Source organism: Mustela nigripes, chromosome 2, assembly GCF_022355385.1.
Source record: "Mustela nigripes isolate SB6536 chromosome 2, MUSNIG.SB6536, whole genome shotgun sequence".
NCBI lineage: Eukaryota > Metazoa > Chordata > Mammalia > Carnivora > Mustelidae > Mustela > Mustela nigripes.
In genome coordinates, this window is record NC_081558.1 from 2,137,667 (window position 1) to 2,144,278 (window position 6,612).

The following is a 6,612-nucleotide window of genomic DNA, read 5'->3' on the forward strand; positions in this document are numbered from 1 at the left end:
CCGCAGGTCCATTGTTAAGTCAATCAACAAGCATGTATTGAGCACCTCTTAGGGACCAGCTAGAGCTCTAGACAGTCCTGGCGCAGCAGAGAACACAGCAGAGAGAACCCCTGCCTTGAGCATTAATGCCCGCATCTGGGTCCGTAGGGTGAGGGCACAAAAGTGTACGAAACCCTACGGGGCTGAACAGCATCGCCTTCCAGCCACTGGATGTTTATGGAACATCTATTATACGCCAGGCATCCTTCCAGGTACCAGGAATATTAAGGTGCGCGAAGAACCCATTCCTGCCTCCTCTGCGCTCTGGGGACCAGACAAGATCAGGACCTGCTCATCAGGCAACTCTGTGCCTGTACGAAGGAAGAGTTTGGGGGCAGGATAGGAGCTGCTTATCTGGGGTGTCTGGGAGCCGCCCCCTGGGAGAGACCTGAAGGATGCGAGGGCAGGGAGAGAGAAGAGGCATCCTGAGGACAAGGTTGTGAGAGAGTGTGTGCGTGTGTGTGTGTGTGTGTGTGTGTCTGTGTGTGTGTGTACTGGAGTATTCAGAGGCTCCCTATGGCCATCAAGCTAAAATCCAGATTCTTCCCTTTTCCCTGGGCAAACCCCCTCCCTGTCCTTCCCTCCCCGGTTGCAACAGCCTTCACCTTTGCACGCCTCCCTTCTGCTTCAAATACTCTGGCCTCTTCACCGTTTTCCCAACCGCCTGATAGGAGTCTGCCTCAGGATCTTTGCATTGACTGTTCCCTCTGCCTCACATCCTTCAAGTCTCAGCTCAAATGTCACCTCCTAAGAAAGCCCCCTCTTGGCCGACCGTTTAAGGGGGGCTCCCTCATCCCACCTACTGCTTCTCAAAACACTGCATCCTGTTTTCTCTCCTTCTAGGTCCCACCAGAGTTTCCTTTCCTTTTGGCATGATCCCGTTTCTCGGGGGGTTGTCCTATTTGATATTTGTCTCCCTTGCTAGGCTGTGTGCAGGCAGAACCGGTCTCTTGCAGAGCCTTGCATACAGTAAGTGCTCAATAAACGAACAAGCCATGCGTGCCAGGGGAGAAGCAGCAGCTGATCCAGATAAAGCCGGGAATCACTGGCCACACTCCTGCTGGGAACGTCTAAAAAATGAGAGTGTCCAGGCTCTATAATGCCAGGAAGTCCAGGTTCCGGTGTGTGTGTGTGTGGGGGGGGGGTTCTGTGAAGTCCTAATTCCAAAACTTTTCCACGAAGTGCCATACCTCCCCACGATGTCCTCCAGGTCGCTGCATGGAGCACCTCCTCTCAGACCTGTTCCTCACCCCATCCATCCTGCTACCCCAAGACCTCCATCAACCTAGCCTCTTCTGGCCTCCTCACCCGCCCTGCACCCCTGCTCCCTATCTGCACAGTGCCCCCCTCTGGGCCATGCCAGCTCTCCTGGGTCTCCCCTCTGAGCTCAAGCTACCCAGCTCCCCCATCCACACAGCTTTGACTTTTGCCATCTTTTGTGAGTCTGGCCCTCCCCCACCTAAAACCTTCCCATGGCTCCCTATGGCCCCTTGGGACAAACCCTCAGACCCCAGGGCTAGCATCAGTCGCCCTGCACTGCCTGCACCTGCTCCCATGCTGTCCCTGCTCCCGCTGCACGAGTCCCACCACCTGCTCCGTGTTCTCTCCCGCTTCTGGGCTCCTGCTTGCACGTTACCTCTTCCTGGAGTTCCCTCCTGCTCCTCTCTGCCTGGAGAAAAGCCATTTCTTCAAGGCCCAGCCCTGAAGCCTCTCCGGCAGGCATCTCCTCCAGGAGTCTCACCCTCTCCATGCAAGGAGCAAGGCTGTTCCAGCAGGAAGTTACTCTCCAACCTACCTCCTGCTGATAGACTCTGGGCTCCTAGACAGGGCCCACCCCGAGGCTGGGGGCCTGGGGGCAGGGTTTCGGACTCAGGCCCAGGCCCAGGCCCAGGCCCAGGGCGCTGGGCAGTCAGCTCCAGGACAGAGCGAGCACCTGGAGGTGGACAGGGACTCTGCCTGGTGAGTCCAGAGAAGGCTTCCTGGAGGAGGTGACCTTTACCCAACAGGCTTTAGATGTTTCCACCAGGCATATACCCCCCCCTCCCGGGGGGCATGGCGGGGCAGTAAATACAGATTTGTGGATTGCCTGAGAAGCCACAACACACACACACACACACACACACACACACACACACACACAGGATCGTTTCTGTGTGTGTGTGAGAGAGAGATGACAGGAAGGAGCACACGCTTTGCTCTGAGCACCGGCTTTGGGAGCAGCTTTGAGAATTTGGGGAGACTCAGCGGAGGGAGGCCCTGAGAAGAGAGACCCCACCCAAATGCCCCACACAGCCAGACGGAGGCGATGAACCACCCGCCGGGGCGAGTCACAGCCCAGGCAGGCTAGCACAACCTTCTCATGACCCCCGAGAAGGCCTCGCCCAGCTAACTTGGCTGCCCGCCAGGACTTCGCGCCCCACATCTCTCGGCCTCAGTTTCCCCACCTGCCCCATCCAGGAGGAAGCCGCAACGTGGGGGAAGGGGCTTAGCTTCTGATCTCTCTCCTCCCACTGTACAGAAAGGCTCAGCCCCGGTTCCTGGCTGGGTTTTTATGATGTGGGTTTTTTTTTTGTTTTTGTTTTTGTTTTTGTTTTTGGGGTTTTTTTTTTAAAGGAAAAATCTGAGAAGCAGCGCTGGGACCCCGGATTGCTCAGACCACCTTAAATCAGCCTCGCCGCCTCGGCTACTGTGGAAATTCCTTTCTCCGCGGTGGTTGGCTGGGTGCGCCAGCCAATCCTCCCGCGGCGCACCCACATGGGTCTGTGACGTCACGGAGGCCGATGACCAATGGGGAGCAAGAAACCCGCAACCAATGGCAGGAGGCGCTAGGATGGGCTAGGCCAATCAGAAGGCGGCCAGCGCGGTCTGGAGAGTGTGCCCCCCCCCCCCCCCAGCTCCGAGACGCGGAGAGCCTCGTGGACGCCAGAACTCTGTCTTGTTGGCTGGGGGTGGGAGGGGGTCCAGTCCGATTAGTATCCGAAAACCCCGAGGAGCGAGCCACCCCCTGAGCCGGGCGGGTCTCTCTTTAAATGCAAGAGCCCCTGATCCGCCACGCCACTTTGCGAAAGCTCGGCCCGCTGGCGGGACCGACCGGGCGCCCTTCGCCCCATTTCACAGATAGGTAAACCGAGGCAGCCTTAAATCACGCTAGACAATCCCGCCCCCCGGGAGGGGCGGAGACTCGCACCCGGGACTGGCGGCCCCCAGCACGCGTCAGTTTTCGTCCCCGGGTCGGAGCGGGGAGGGACGAGCCGACGTGTAGGCGGGCGGAGGGAGGCGCGGGTTCCTGTGCCTCAGTTTCCCCGAGCGCAGACGGGAGAGGAGGCGGGAGCGGGGTTCTCGGAAAGACTACGAGCCCCAGAAGCTCCCGCGCTGCGTCCGCCGGGGCTGTCAATCAAAGTAACGTGGGTCCCTCTCCCGGCCCGCGCTCCCCCGCCCGCCGCCTCTCGCCTGCCAGCTCCCGCTCCCTCCCCGCCGGCTCCGGGCCCGGCGCGGTATAATTACAGCCCATTGATCCGACCCGGGCCGGGAAAGCGGCTCCCTCGGGGAGGCCAAGCCTTTGGCTTCCGACTTCGCCAACCTCTGCCTACCGCTCCCCCCGCCCCCCCCCCCCCCCCCCGGCCCCAGCCGAGCTGCTGGGCCACCAGCCAGGCCTGTCCCCTCCTGCTGGCCAGGGCTCTCAGGTGACCTCTGAGCCTCTGTTCCTGCCAAGGTTGGCGGCGAGCCCCCGTCAGAAGAGTCACATACGTTTCCTTCCACCTGGGAACATGGGGAGCCCTCCTCGGGCTTCTAGCGCCCCCCACCGTGACCTTAAGACCCTTGCAGACTTCTCTCTGGGCCTCAGTTTACTCATCCGTGTGGGGAGATGGTTGGACAAGCCTTGTTCGCGAAACCCTTGCTCTCGGCTGTCCCCTGCGTGCGCAGTCTGGCTAGGCCATGCTGGGGATTCAAGGAGGGGTTCCCCAAGTTTGGAAAAGCAGGGGAGACCTGGCAGCACCCTCTCCGCCCCCTGTAGTCAGGGCTGAGGTGGAGGGAGGGCCAGGACTGCTGGCCGGGGCAGACACAGAGCAGAAGTGAGGTCCCTGCTCAGGAGGTTGGGAAGGCTTCCTGGATGGCCAATGGAGGTGTGGAGGCTGGGGTTCTGCAGAGCGCATAGGAGTTGCCTCCTTTGAGCGGTTCATTTACACCTTCCTAACCCAAAGGAGACTCAACTGTTAATTCCTCCCCTGGGATGGAGGAGTCCTGGAGGCTTCTCCTTGCCTTTCAGGGGGGACCTCTGACCAGGCCAGGCTGTGAAGTTGGGGGAGGTGGACACATCCATGACCTGAGAGGCCCTTTCACCTACTTGGCAAGGGTGGCTCTCAGGAGAGAAAAGAAGGGGTCACAGGAATCCACTGGGGCCCCTACTGGGCAGAACAATGGTTGACGACAGAATCTTCCAGAAGTGAAGGCTGAGCAAGTATTTATTTATTTATTTATTTATTAAAGGTTTTATTTATTTATTTGACAGACAGAGATCACAAGTAGGCAGAGAGGCAGGCAGAGAGAGGAGGAAGCAGGCTCCCCGTTGAGCAGAGAGCCCGATGCGGGGCTCCATCCCAGGACCCTGGGATCATGACCTGAGCCGAAGGCAGAGGCTTTCACCCACTGAGCCACCCAGGCGCCCCTGAGCAAGTATTTAAAGACTCCTAATAAATGCTCCACGGGGGGTAGCCACTGTCCCACTGTCAGGCCATTATGGCCCAAAGGCCTCTCTCCCACCCCAGCTTCACACCTCACAGGGGGACTCTGCCAGCACTCTCACTTCCTCCCACAACTCTGACCACTCACTAAAATGGCTCAGTCAGTAGAGTCAAGTATGTGACTCTTCTTACTCTCAGGGTCCTGAGTTCAAGCCCCATGTTGGGCATACAGATTTACTTTAAAAAAAGTAAATACACACAGACATTTATATTTCTTTATTTCAAAATAAATATATACGATCAGACCCCATCCTTCCTCTGCTCAAGAATCTTCCAGAGCTCCCAGTCACCCAAACTCCCCACTCTGTCCGCGTGATCCGGCCCCAGTCCTCTGCCTCACGCCCCCTCAGCCGATCTGGCCTCTCACTCGTTCCTCTAACACACCAGGCAGGGGCTTGCCCCAGGACCTTAGTATGGACTGTTTCCTCTGCCTGGACCATGGCTGACTCTTCCCCCCTCTTCCAGCCCTGGCTCGAACGTCACGTCTTAGTGAGGCCTGGTCTGGCCGGCCATACAGCAGCCCTCAACCTTCCTACTTGGTCAGCCTCTTTCATTTGATTTCCTTCGGCAAAGCCCCGTCCCCCCTCCGGACACTTACTGCTGATTTCATGGTCGGCCCAGGCCCAGCACAGGGCCTGCCCCCCTCTCTATTTGTGGGGAGGACGAAGAGGCAAGCTTAGGGAGGGGCTCCACTGCTAACCTAGCTTGCAGGGACCCTTGGCCACCTGTATGCCCGTGAGCCCTGCCTCCTTCCCTACTCTGGGGCGGGGGGGGGGGGGGGGGGGGGGGGGGGGGGGGGGTGCTCCTGGCTGGACCCCAGATCCGCCCAGTCCTCAGTAGGCCTTGCACAGATGTGCGCGTGTGGAACAGACTGTGTGGGCATTTTGGATCTTGCTTTTCCAGTCGCTGGTTTGCTGTGAGACCTTTCATGGCCTCAGTGTTCTCATCTTGCAAAGGGGCTAACTGCAGGGCCTCCTGAGGCCATGGTCGCTGGGCCGTCAGGGTTATTCCCTTGACTTAGTGTCTGACGCTCACAACAGGACTGCAAAGTAGGGGATGCGAACCTGCCAGCTGCCGCGGGGCTCTTGCCCTCACCCTCCTCCCTGCCGGAAGTCTTCCTCCCCCCCCCCCCCGCCCCCCTCCCCCTAACAGTCTTCCCGGGCGGGTTCCTGTCATCTGGGTCTCAGCTCCGCGGAGAGGCCCCTGCCATTCTCTTGTCTCCTGCCCCCGCTGGATTTTTCTTTGTAGCGTTTGACTCTGCTTTGAAATTTTCTTATTTGCCGGTTTGTTATCTGCCTTCCCTAGACGCTGTGGGTTCCATGAGGGTCAAGAGGACCTCTGTCCCGGGTCCCTGCGCAGCCACCGCAGGGCCTGGTACACAACAGGCCTCCAATAAAGGCCGGTGGCCAGTCGGCCTGGCTTGAGAGCCAGTAGAGTAGAGGCAGCCGAGCCCAGAGACGCTTAAGGGCCTGCCCAAGGTCACACAGCACCGGTGCTTGGGGTGCGCTCACCGCGGCTGCTGTTCGGGGGCCCCGAGGCCATCCCCTTCCCCGCCGCCCGGGTTGGCCAGACCTAGTGCCTGGCGGCCCGCCCCCGAGGCCGGGAAACCCAGCGGGAACCGGGCGGGCCGCGTCCTCTCCTAACCCGACAGGCCCAGTCCGGCCCGGCAGGGCAGAGGGAGCGCGGGCCCCGCCCCTCCCCGGGGCCCGGATCGGGAGGCGGGGAGGGGAGGGGAGGAGGAGAGAGTGGGGTGCGGGGAGGAGGCAGCGCTGGGGACAAGGGGAGGAGGGGGAGGAAGGAGGGGAGGCGGGGGGGGGGGGGGAGGGAGGGG